Here is a 12755-nt window from a genome sequence, read left to right on the forward strand (position 1 = left end):
ACCTCCAATTTACTGAGACATGACTTCTCATTTCAAAAATTCCACATGCATAGGCCGGGTTTCGAATTGTAGCCTCCTTGGTGGGAAGCTAATGGCTATGCCATTCATCTGTCACGCCTTCTGTACACCAAAAATAATTCTAGTACCCAATGAATTAGAAATACCAGCAGCGTAATTTGGCAGGGAGCTCTCTGGTGATCACATTGAATTTCTCGGAATGTATACAGTTAAGTTACATTATGGTTCTAAAGAGCTTAATCTACTTCAGTGAAATCTAATTGAAGACCTGAGTGCAAGAACTAGCTAATAACCAAAAGTTAAGTTCTGAGAAAAACGAGAAAAACATTTAAAACTATATAAATCCTATAATTCATTAAAGGTTTCAGTTTAATATGAAAGTATATATGAATATACACTACTGTTTCAATTTTTAATCCTCTACTCCATTTAGAAATAATAAAAAAACGAGAAAATGTGTGATGGAATTATCCATTTCTTGCACTCAGATGTTTTAAGGAATGCAAAAACGGGAATAGAAATTGGAGAATGAATGCCATTACATGTTTTAATGTTTTAACTATGAAATATTGAGTTTTCAAGCCCAGTGCATGACATACATAAAAAGTATTAAGTAAAATATGGTTGAAAACAGTTTTTAGAACTCGTGGTATGATGCCTGACTTTCAGAGCCATATTCTTCATCCTCGCGTTCACATCTGAGATCGGAATACCATATCATGTGTGCAGGAGGAATATACTACTGTGCCAATTTCATCACATCTCTGTACTTTTTGTCATTCAAAGGCAGTGGAGTTTGGTACAACTTGGCGGGATGTAATATTGGAGTACGTTTCGTCTTGAACAGACAAAATTTTGTATGAACAAAAGTGTTTTGACCAGCAGAAACAGACAGCTCTCTCCCTTCATAAACAAATTTATAGTACCTACTTATTCTGAATGATTCAGGAACATTCTTTATTATTTTCTTAAAATATGACACCAAGTGATGTTTAAAATCAAATACCATGTCCTGGTGTACTTTCACCACAGCAAATTTTTGGGAAGCAGATGAAACAATATCGTACCATTCCCGAGGGACAAACACATACTCTTTCTTGCGTTTTAGCTTCTCAATCTGTGCGAAGGTACGATCACAGGGCATGAACGAATTTCCACGTTCTGGAAAATGGTGATATATTTTGACAGTCTGCCCGAAGCCGCTAGTGTACTTAATTACTGATCCATCAAAATATTCCTGTTTTGCCCTGCACAGTTGTCAGTAAAAATGTGCAGAGTTTTAATTTCATGCGGAATGTAGTTCTCTACATAATGGCTGTACACCTATTTTCTCATCCTCATCTTCACTCTCAGTTGCATTGTTTCTTGCAGCAAGCTTCTTCTTCCTTCTCCACTTCATGCTGAGATCAGGGTGCCTTCTACAACAAAAATATATTGCATTGTTGTGTGTTCAATGCTCCTACAAAATAAATGTCTAAAACTAATATTTATTTAAAGCTTACCTCTGAATATTATGTGAGGTTATTAAGCCCATGAGATATGCATCCTGAGCATTCTTATCACTCATTTCGTTTAAATTCCTAAGAACTCGTTCTTTAATATCTTTGGAGAAGTTGGCTGTACATTTTCTCTTACAAAAACAATCTGGAGCAACTGTCTTTACAGGCACAAGTTTCCCTGTTGATATATATTCTTCTCCATTCAAAATATTTCGTTTCCTAACATTTCTTTTCTTACTCTTTACTGGAGAGGAATCAGTAGAACTTCGTAGCGGTATCTAAAAATGACAATCATTTATAAAAGCATAAACTGTGGGCTTCAAACTTCCACATTTATTTGAATATATATTTTGGTCTAAAATATTGTTGTATAATACAATGTAACATTAAACTGAATATTCTGTAATATACATTCTATACATTTAGCACTAAAATGCAGCTCTTAATGGAACCTACCTCTCAATTAAAGCTTGCATTTGCAGCACACAATAACTCACTGCATTCAACCACCTTCCTTACTCTTCTTCAGCACGAGGGCAACTGAGAGCAAGAACTGGATAATTCCGGTTATTATCCAAGTCTTGCACTCAGAAAGGAGCCAGTTGAATCTTAAAGGCCATCTAGCGAGAAAATTAGGCACTTTCTGAAATTAACTTCTTTAGTAACTGATAGAGGGCAATTATGGCTACAAATAGAAGTCAAAAGCTAATTTTCGCTAAATGTGGTCATTATCTAGTTCTTGCACTCATATCTTCAATTTTTAAAATAATTGATTTATTATGAAGCAATACTCATAAAGATTTTCTCTGGGCTATCGCGTATATCCTCTTTGGAGAAGCGCGCCCTTGTGTATGAAACTTTCAGGAGCTATGACGCAAGTTTAGGTCCTTATAACTCCAGCTCTACTTTAAAGTTGTTAAACTTAGGAGGGGCCACGTGTTCATCTCTCCCCACGTGCTACAAACTGTGAAAGTTTTAATGCGATAGTCGTTGGTCAGTTTGATGGCGTCCCGCGTGAGTGAGAGCTGCTGAAATAAGGGACGGTCTTTGTACAGAGAAGTGAAGCAAATGTGAACGTTTGACGTTCCTCGGCTAATATCCACTTTAAGATGTTAAATATTAATCTGGTATACCTGTTTTTAATTCCACTGCTGTCAGGGATTTTTGAATGTAAGAGAGCAGGTTCGATCCCTGCTCGGTCAATGGAATTTGAAGATGCTCAAATCCGCCAGCCTTGCGGGTAAATTTACCGGCATGTAAAAGAATTCCTGCGGAACAATATTTCCAGCAACTGGTATCCCTTAAACTGTAGTGGGAGACAGCACTATTATTAGTATTATTGGTATTATTAGTATTACGACAGCATTTTTTCAAAATGTTTACAATGCATAAGGTTTTCTGGGATAGGCTGGAGCAAATTTGTTAAATTGATTTTTCTCAATCCCACCGTTGTCGTTGGTAATATAAAAGTGACAGATGTGAGTAATGCATTATACTGTACACTATACAGCCTATCTTTTTAATGAATGGCATGAAAGTGTTGTTCATAAGGTCGGTTGGTGTGTGTATTTAATAATAATAATAATATTATCTTGTTCTTACGTCCCACTAACTACGTTTACCGTTTGAGGAGATGCTGAAGTACCGAAATTTAGTCCCGCAGGAATTCTTTTTTTTTCGTGTCAGTAAATTTACCGACATGAAGCTGACGTATTTTACTACTTTCAAATACTACCGGAATGAGCCAGGATCGAACCTTCCAATTCAGAAGGCCACTCAGTCCGGGTGTGTGTGTGTTTGGTTGGGCTTGGTAGACTGATAGTAACAGCTTACCGTATGTTAATTCAGTGAGGAAAGCAACAGAAAACTATTGTCATGGAGTACTTTTAAATAAGTGTCCTACGTTAAATTCACATTGTGTGTCTGTAATAATTTCGTGTGGCTATTTCTAGCAGAGTGCAGCCCTTGTAAGGAAGACCCTCCGATAGGGTGGGCGGCATCTTCGATGTGTAGGTAACTGCGTGTTATTGCGGTGGAGGATGGTGTTATGTGTGGTGTGTGAGTTGCAGGGATGTTGGAGACATCACAAACACCCAGCCCCCGGGCCATTGGAATTAGCCATTTGAGGTTGAAATCACCGACCCGGGCAGGAATCGAACCCGGGACCCTTTGAACCGAAGGCCAGTACGCTGACCATTCTAGCCAACGAGCAGGACATTGTGTGTCTGTGATAGTAAACAACCTCGTTGCATAAATGACTTCCCCCTCAAAATAATTACGAATACGGTAAATCGTAGATATACCGAGCGAGGTGGCCGTGCGGTTACGGTCGCTTAGCTGTGAGTTTGCATTCGGGAGCCCTGAAGGTGGTTTTCCGTGCTTTCCCATTTTTACACCAGGCAAATCCTTGGGTTGTATCTTAATTAAGGTCATGGATGCTACCTTCCCAATCCCAGCCTTTTTCCATCCTTGTGTCACCGAAAACCTTCCATGTGTTTCTGAGACCTTAAACCACTAGCAAAGAAATCATAGATAATTTTTCATACTGTTGTGGAAATAGGGCGGGGGAGAACTTGTGTATAAATATACATGTTCAATAACTGAAAGTATAGTGATAACATATCAAGAACATAAATATTTTCTTTAATATACATTCTTCTTCTTCTTCGTCTTAATTCACATTTTGCTCTGCTTATACCCTCAACATTGAGTTGGTAAATTTGTATTGATGGTCCAATCTTACGAACTTGAGGGTCCTGAGAAGGACCTATTCGAGTATTATTTCTCCTTAATCTTTGAGCGAGAGGTCGTTTAAGACAGTTCGGCACCATCGTGATTATTGTTGCTCGCTTAGCACCTCCCGGGGGACACGTGTAGAGTATTGAAGAGGTAAATTCTGCGGACGTGAGCAACAGTAATCTCTTACAATCCAGGGTCGGTTTTTCCCTCGGACTCAGCGAGGTATCCCACCTCTACCGCCTCAAGGGCAGTGTCCTGGAGCTTCAGACTCTTGCGTCGGGGATACAACTGGGGAGGATGACCAGTACCTCGCCCAGGTGGCCTCACCTGCTATGCTGAACAGGGGCCTTGTGGGGGAATGGGAAGATTGGACGGGATAGCCAAGGAAGAGGGAAGGAGGCCGTGGCCTTAAGTACCATCCCGGCGTTTGCTTGGAGGAGAAGTGGGAAACCACGGAAAATCACTTGGAGAATGGCTGAGGTGGGAATCGAACCCACCTCTACTCAGTTGACCTCCCGAGGCTGAGTGGAACCCGTTCCAGCCCTCGTACCACTTTTAAAATTTCGTGGCAGAGCCGGGAATCGAACCCGGGCCTCCGGGGGTGGCAGCTAATCACACTAACCACTACACCACAGAAGCGGACTATTGTACATTCACAAGAATATACATTCCGTTTGGTTCCTCTTAATAACAAACTAATAATAAACACACGACCTTCAGTAATACTTTTATGTCAGAGTCAACTAATTGAAAATGTAAGTATATAAAGATTAATAGGCCTATAGGGTGACCTGAAATCCAGCTTTTCGCATGATACTCCTTTGTTATCTTCCTATTTTGCTGTCTGTCCGCTTGAAGTATCGAACATATTAAAAATATCCTGCTTTTTAATACAAGTCCTACGAAATGTAATTGTAAGTTCTGTCTTGAACTGTCCTTGATTTTACGACTTTCCTCCGACTTTCCTCCTGGACAGTAACATTTGTTGAAAACAATACCTTCAAGTCCGAAATGGTAGGTGCTACGCTGATTGTTGGCGATTGTTGTGTTGTTCAATGAAAGTTATGAACATGAAGAGTAAGTCTATAAGAATTAACACTCGTTCATAACGAGATTACGTTATTATTAATAGTTAGGCCTGTATGTATTATATATTTTATTACATACTGCATTTGTAAATTAACCTTTTGTTAATGTTTATTATTGCTTTATGAATGTAGTTTAGGTATTATGATACATAACCATAACGCAAATATCCATTTAACCATTTTCAGAAATAAGTCCAGATTTCTGTGTCTGAAACTTTGGTCATCCTACATTAATAAATAGACCTTGTAAAAGTGAATAAATAAAACAAACACAAAACTAACATTTTATTACCTGTATTGTGTTTTACTTCTGGGGGACTAAGTTCCGGCACCTCCGCGTCTCCCTAAACCGTAGAAGTAGTAAGTGGGACGTAAATCCAATAACATTATTATTATTTCTCCTGATGCACGTACATACTTACGTACAGGTAGGTAGACAGACAGGCATGACGAAAATTAAAAAATACATTTCCTTCTTACTGTGGACACGGCCGATGGAGAACACTATCCTGTTTTAATTCTGGGCAATATGCAGAAGATTCTCTTATTTTATATATCGTCATTGCGTCTAGAAAAACCGCTATGTGATAATATTTCAACTTCGAACTCTGACCAGAATGGTTCTATCATCTAAGGTTCAGTATTCTGTTAACTACAGTACCCTCTTTCTTCTTTTGCGGCAGCATTTTTCCCACACCTGTGGGGTCGTGGGTGTGAACAGCTTAGCACATGTGGATTTGGCCCTGTTTTACGGCCGGATGCCCTTCCTGACGCCAATCTTATATGGAGGAATGTAACCACTATTGCGTGTTTCTGTGGTGGTTGGTAGTGTGGTATGTTGTCTGAATATGATGAGGAGAGTGTTTGGGACGGAGACATACACCCAGTCCCCGAGCCAGAAGAATTAATCAGAAGCGATTAAAATCCCCGAACCGGCCGGGAATCGAACCAGGGACCCTCTGAACCGATAGCCAGTACGCTGACCATTCCGCCAACGAATCGGACGGTGTTAACTACAGTGTATGACGAATTTTCGTTCTGAAGTTATACATGTGCTGCGGGTCAGTATTTCTCCCCTCAACATTGTTAAGTTACATAGTGGTATTTAATAATAATTAATGTGATTTGCTTTACGTCCCACTAACTACTTTCACGGTCTTCGGAGACGACGAGGTGCCGTAATTTAGTCCCGCAGGAGTTCTTTTACGTGCCAGTAAATCTACCGACACGAGGCTGTCGTATTCGAGCACCTTCAAATAGCACCGGACTGAGCCACGATCGAACCTGCCAAGTTGGGGTTAGAAGGCCAGCGCCTTAACCGTCTGAGCCACTCGGCCCGGCAGTGGTATTTCGAGGCCCAACGATGATATATAGGTAGAGCCCTGCACGGACGCGGATATCCGAGGTGTTAGTGTCTTGGCAGATGCAAACTGTATGTTAGTGCGGATAATTTTGCTGATAATTTCTAAATAATGAAGTTTATTAATTTTTACCCAGGTAAAAATGAAATGGCGTATGGCTTTTAGTGCCGGGAGTGTCCGAGGACAAGTTCGGCTCGCCAGATGCAGGTCTTTTGATTTGACTCCCATAGGCGACCTGCGCGTCGTGATGAGGATGAAATGATGATGAAGACGACGCATACACCCAGCCCCCGTGGCAGCGAAATTCACCAATTATGGTTGTAATTCCCGACCCTGCCGGGAATCGAACCCGGGATCCCTGTGACCAAAGGCCAGCACGCTAACCAATTAGCCATGGAGCCGGACATTATACTCTTATTTTAGCCGGTCCCGTGGTGTAGGGGTAGCGTCATGCTGGCTTCCCTTAAGCTTGTGGTTAGGTGATCTTTGACAGTGAGAGTATAAAAAACAAAACAAACCCCATGGCACTACAGCTCCTGAATGTTCTTGGCCTTTCAAGTGACCGCTGCTCAGCCCGAAGGCCTGCAGATTACGAGGTGTCGTGTGGTCAGCACGACGAATCCTATCGACCGTTATTCTTGGCTTTCTAGATTGGGGCCGCTATCTGACCCTTAAGCCAATCAGTCATTCTGAGGGTATGTCATCAATTCCAGGTGCCTTGTTCCTATTTAGGTCTCTCAAAGCTCTCTCTAAATCTGACCTCAAAGTTGGGTCTCCCATTTCATCAGCATGAACAGCCTGTTCTTGTTCCAGACACTTAGCACTACTTCTTTCCCTGCTTTGTCTTTTTTCCCTGGAAGTGGTTTTCCCATCTGAGCTCTTAATATTCATCATCATCATCATCATCATCATCTGTTTACCCTCCAGGGTCGGCTTTACCCTCGGACTCAGCGAGGGATCCCACCTCTACCGCCTCAAGGGCAGTGTCCTGGAGCTTCATACTCTTGGTCTGGGATACAACTGGGGAGAATGACCAGTACCTCGCCCAGGCGGCCTCACCTGCTATGCTGAACAGGGGCCTTGTGGAAGGATGGGAAGATTGGAAGGGATAGGCAAGGAAGAGGGAAGGAAGCGGCCGTGGCCTTATGTTAGGCACCATCCCGGCATTCGCCTGGAGGAGAAGTGGGAAACCACGGAAAACCACTTCCAGGATGGCTGAGGTGGGAATCGAACCCACCTCTACTCAGTTGACCTCCCAAGGCTGAGTGGACCCCGTTCCAGCCCTCATACCACTTTTCAAATTTCGTGGCAGAGCCGGAAATCGAACCCGGGCCTCCAGGGGTGGCAGCTAATCACGCTAACCACTACACCACAGAGGTGGACTCTTAATATTCATACGCCTCATTTTCCTTTCTTCAAAGGTTTCCTTAATTCCTTTGTATGCAGCATCTATCTTTCCTACAACCATACAACCTTCACCATCCTTGTACTTGTCTCTCAGATATTCTTCTTTGCTATCCTACAATTTCTGTCCACTTTAAATAGAATGGAATGATACACGTCGTTAAGAGGCTGTAAAGTATTCGTTATCGCTAGAAGAGGTCATCCGATCGATCAGCTCTCATCCGACACGTTCTTCCTTCCTTCCTTTCTTCAACAGTCCTACTAATCTCATTCTTCATCTATCGTGTTTCTATCAGCCTTCTCATTTAATCCTTATTGAACATGTTCTTGAAACAGTAGGCCCTACCACACGTTAATTTTTTTTTCAATTTGTTTATGTAGATCCCGTCTTCTTGCATTCCTTCTTTTCTTCAGTTTCTTGAATTTCATATGGCATTTCATGACCAGCAAGTTGTGTTCTGAGTCCACGTCTGCTCCTGGTTAAGTCTTGCAATCCAACGCCTGGTTTCTGAATCTATGCCTAATCACAATGAAGGGCTGACTTTAATTTAATAGCATAGCCGGAAATTCGACTCAGAACGACCGGTCGTAAATGCAGTAGACAAATCCTAGTAACACTGCGGTGTGCCATAGAGTAGGTATTACTCGAGAACAGTACCTGGATTGAGAGTAAATCGAAGGGGTTAGTGCCGAAACTATCTAAAAGAACCTGAGGCATGATGTACGATCAGTATTATAAACATATCACAATGAGTGAAGAGTTTCAGTTTATTACTTTCGTGTGGCTATTGCTAGCCTGGTGCAGTCCTTGAAAGGCAGACCCTCCGACGAGGGTTGGCAGCATCTTCCGTGTTTGAGAAACTGCATGTAATTGTGGTAGAGGATAATGTAGGGTGTGGTGTATGAGCTATGCCGGTCTCGCGGTGTAGGGGTAGCTACCTGCCTCTTACCCAGAGGCCCCGGTTCGATTCCCGGCCTGGTCAGGGATTTTTTATCTGGATCTGAGGGCGGGCTTGAGGTCTACTCAGCCTACGTGATGAAAATTGAGGAGTTATCTGACAGTGAGATAACGACTTCGGTATGGAATGCCATGATTAACGGCCGAGAGGATCCGTCATGCTGACCACACGACACCTCGTAATCTGCAGCCTTTCAGGCTAAGCAGTGGTCGCTTCGTAGGCCATGACCCTTCGGGGCTGTTGCATCATGGGGTTTGGATTGGTTTGGTTTGGTATATGAGCTAAAGGGATGGTGAAGACAGTACAAACATCCAGTCCTCGAGGCGCGGGAATACACCATTTATAAAATACCCGACTCGACTGGGAATCGAACCCCGGGTCCTCTGAAACGAGGCCACTACGCTGACCACTGAGGCAACGCGCCTGAACATTTTTCGAAATTTAAATATTCAAAATGTGATATGATGTAGGTCATTGTTGATCGCCTCTCCCCAGAAACTCATAGCTTGTGAGATGTATTTGGTGACCAGAGGACCCAAATGAGACCTTACGTGTGCTAGTTTTCTTTCTTTATTAACACGCGCCCAAGCTCCTTCGCTCAACTTTTCCCACACTGCTCGTTTCCTAAGTCAATAGAGTCTTTCGTTTTTCCATCTTTCAAGTTCCTTTCCCCATGGCTTCATTCATCAAGAGGTTAGTCTGTGTGATACATTCCAGTGTCTCCAGATCTCGTCCCCGTGTACAGCCGTCGTTTGTGGTGTTTGAACCAAGTATTAGCAAGGACAAAATTACAATCGTTAGAAAATTCAACTAGCCGACTTCCTCTTTCATTCCTTTGTCCCAATCATCCATCCAGACAATCATCCAGGCATTCCTTAATGCTCGGTTACTGGAATGGTGAGATATCTGTCCGATAGCTATTGATTTGTTACAGTTGTCGATTCGATAAATCCTCGCTGAGTTGTACAGCGTAATGGCAGCTAAGTTATCTTACTGTTAACTATTGGCTCGTTGATAAAGTCTCAAATGTACCCACTAGATGCCACTTCTCACACCCCTGCTTTGGGCAGCGAGAAATTGGTATTCGACTAGTTCTTGCAGGCAATGATATCAGGTTCGTAGTGTCAGTCAGCTTGTGAGACGTATTTGTTATTTGACCACAGCATAACGATAAATATAGGAGCTGCCTGGCCGAGGCGGTAAAGGCGTGCTCGGTTCGCTCGAAAGGACGTGGGTTCGAATCCCCGTCAGGAAGTCGTAAAATTAAAGAAACGAGATTTCCACTTCCGGAGGTGCATATGGCCCTGAGGTTCACTCAGCCTACACCAAAAATGAGTACCAGGTTAATTCCTGGGGGCAAAGGCGGCCGGGCGTAGAGCTAACCACTCTACCCCATCACGTGCCGCGGTTAACAATGGTGGAAGCCTTTACCTTCCACTCCTCCAAGGGCCTTCATGGCCTGTACGGAGGTGTCTTTGTCTTTTTATAACGATAAATATAGGGCAATTGACCTGTTAGTAACCTGTTAGTTCCTGTAATGTAATATCGTTAGTTAAAAACAATCCCACGTTAAACGTATATGCTACCGGGCGAGTTGGCCGTGTGGTTAGGGGCGCGCAGCTGTGAGCTTGCATCCGCGAGATAGTGGGCTCGAACCCCACTGTCGGCAGTCCTAAAGCTGGTTTTCCGTGGTTTACCATTTCCACTCCAGGCAAATGCTGGGGCTGTACCTTACTTAAGGCAACGGCCGCTTTCTTCCCACTCCGAGCCCATTCCTATCCCATCGTGGCCATAAGACCTATTTGTGCCGGAGCGACGTAAAGTAAATTGTAAAAGTGTATGCTAATTGTCAGTGCAAGTAGGCCTACTACGAAAAATGTGTAATTATCTGTTATACTCAATTACTGGTAACAGTGCTTTTACGGACACAAATCCAGTCACAAATACAAATACGATAAGACTCAGTAGTATTAACAGGTATCGTAATTAATATTTATTCAGTAGGGGACAATGAAAAATTATTTGTCACAGGAGGCAAATCGTCTCCTCTAACCTCAACCTAAGGTATGGCAGTATATTTGTTTAACTGAATCTGTCTTTCGATTCATACTCACTATACATGATATGAACATTAGGCCGACATGATGATAATCGTTGTCGTTCTAGAGCGTTAATCATGTCTATATCTACTTCGTCAGAAGATCGTGAGAAAGCACAAAAGCAATGCCGATATACAAGGCGGTAATGCGCATGTGCCCGCCAGGTTAACGAACATATATCTCTTGCTCAAGGTCCTCTAAATTGGCGGGCGGTTTATCGAACCGATAGATGTATTTTACGTTCGTCCAACGCAAAAGCACAAGTTAACCATTCGATACCGCTATAGTTTCAATATCTGACGTTCCAGAAACCGGGCATTAGTCTGGTCTCCCGACAGATACCCATCCGATATGATGCAGCTCCCGCTAAGATATCTGCTTCACTGGGACGTACAAGCACCCCTACTGCGGCAAGGTTACGTGGTTCGCAGGGGAGGAATCTCAATCCAAATTCTCCTACTGCATTCCAGTCTCCCGTCACAATTTAGATTCTCGTTACCTCTTATATACTGTATTGTGTTGCACCTTCTGTCTCTTTACATATTCTTTCAATTTCGTCATCATCCGCTGAGCTAGTAGGCATATAGACCTGCACTACTGTGATGGGCATTGGTTTGGTGTCTATCTTGACAACAATATTTCGCTGTGCTGGTAGTAGTAGCTTACTTACTGCCCTGTTTTCTTATTCATTATTAAAGCAACTCCTGCATTTCCCCTGTTTGATTGTGAATTGATAATTCTGTTCTTCCTGCCAACTTACTTCACGTACGTACTTTAATTTTGTCTAGCTTAAACGTCGCTCTCACGCATGCAGGTTTTCGGAGTGCCTCACCTCATGACACTCGGCCGCCTTAACTCTGACGGGCTCCCGATAAAACCTTTGACGCTCTATCCCATGGAAAAATTTTTAGATAATATTTAAGCCTTTTTCTTTGTCCATATCGCGCACTTCTTTTTACCACAGCTTTCTCAATTGTTCTCTATTTGAGTTTTGCTGTAAGCTTATTTGTAAAACTGAGACGAATCAAACGACACCTCATACGACGTGTTGCAGTTCAGAGCTACAGTAATATGTTAGCCGTGCGGCACAGTGTCGTGTCTAATGGACAAAAATAGAAAAATTGAGTGTACCGAAAATGGTTAAAATCTAATGCAGGTAACCAGACATAGCCCACACGCAGTAAAACAATGCGTACTCCTAAATGTTCCTCGTAGGTCGCTCAGTGTGTTGGTTGGCACAACAGGAAAGAGTTACATGTGTCTTGTTTTCGGACGCTCGTTGCAACGGAAGCGGCCGTGTATACTACGATTCTCTGCTTTTAATTTGTTAACGAGGGTATGTACTGTGTTCAATATTTGAGAATTTTCTTGTTATTTGGACGCACTTTTGTAAAACTGAGCCGCCTTGAATGGAACCTCTGATAACAACATACTACACATGAAGCCATCTTTACTGAGGGTTTTGTCAAAATGATAGCGAGTTATACCTCTAATCCTTGCTGGCAGATGTTAATGGTTATGATATTAAATAATTTACTTCAGAAATTCCGGTAGCAACCTGCACTATTTCGCATTATTGTACTTTTAT

Source organism: Anabrus simplex, chromosome 1, assembly GCF_040414725.1.
Source record: "Anabrus simplex isolate iqAnaSimp1 chromosome 1, ASM4041472v1, whole genome shotgun sequence".
Classification (NCBI taxonomy): Eukaryota; Metazoa; Arthropoda; class Insecta; order Orthoptera; family Tettigoniidae; genus Anabrus; species Anabrus simplex.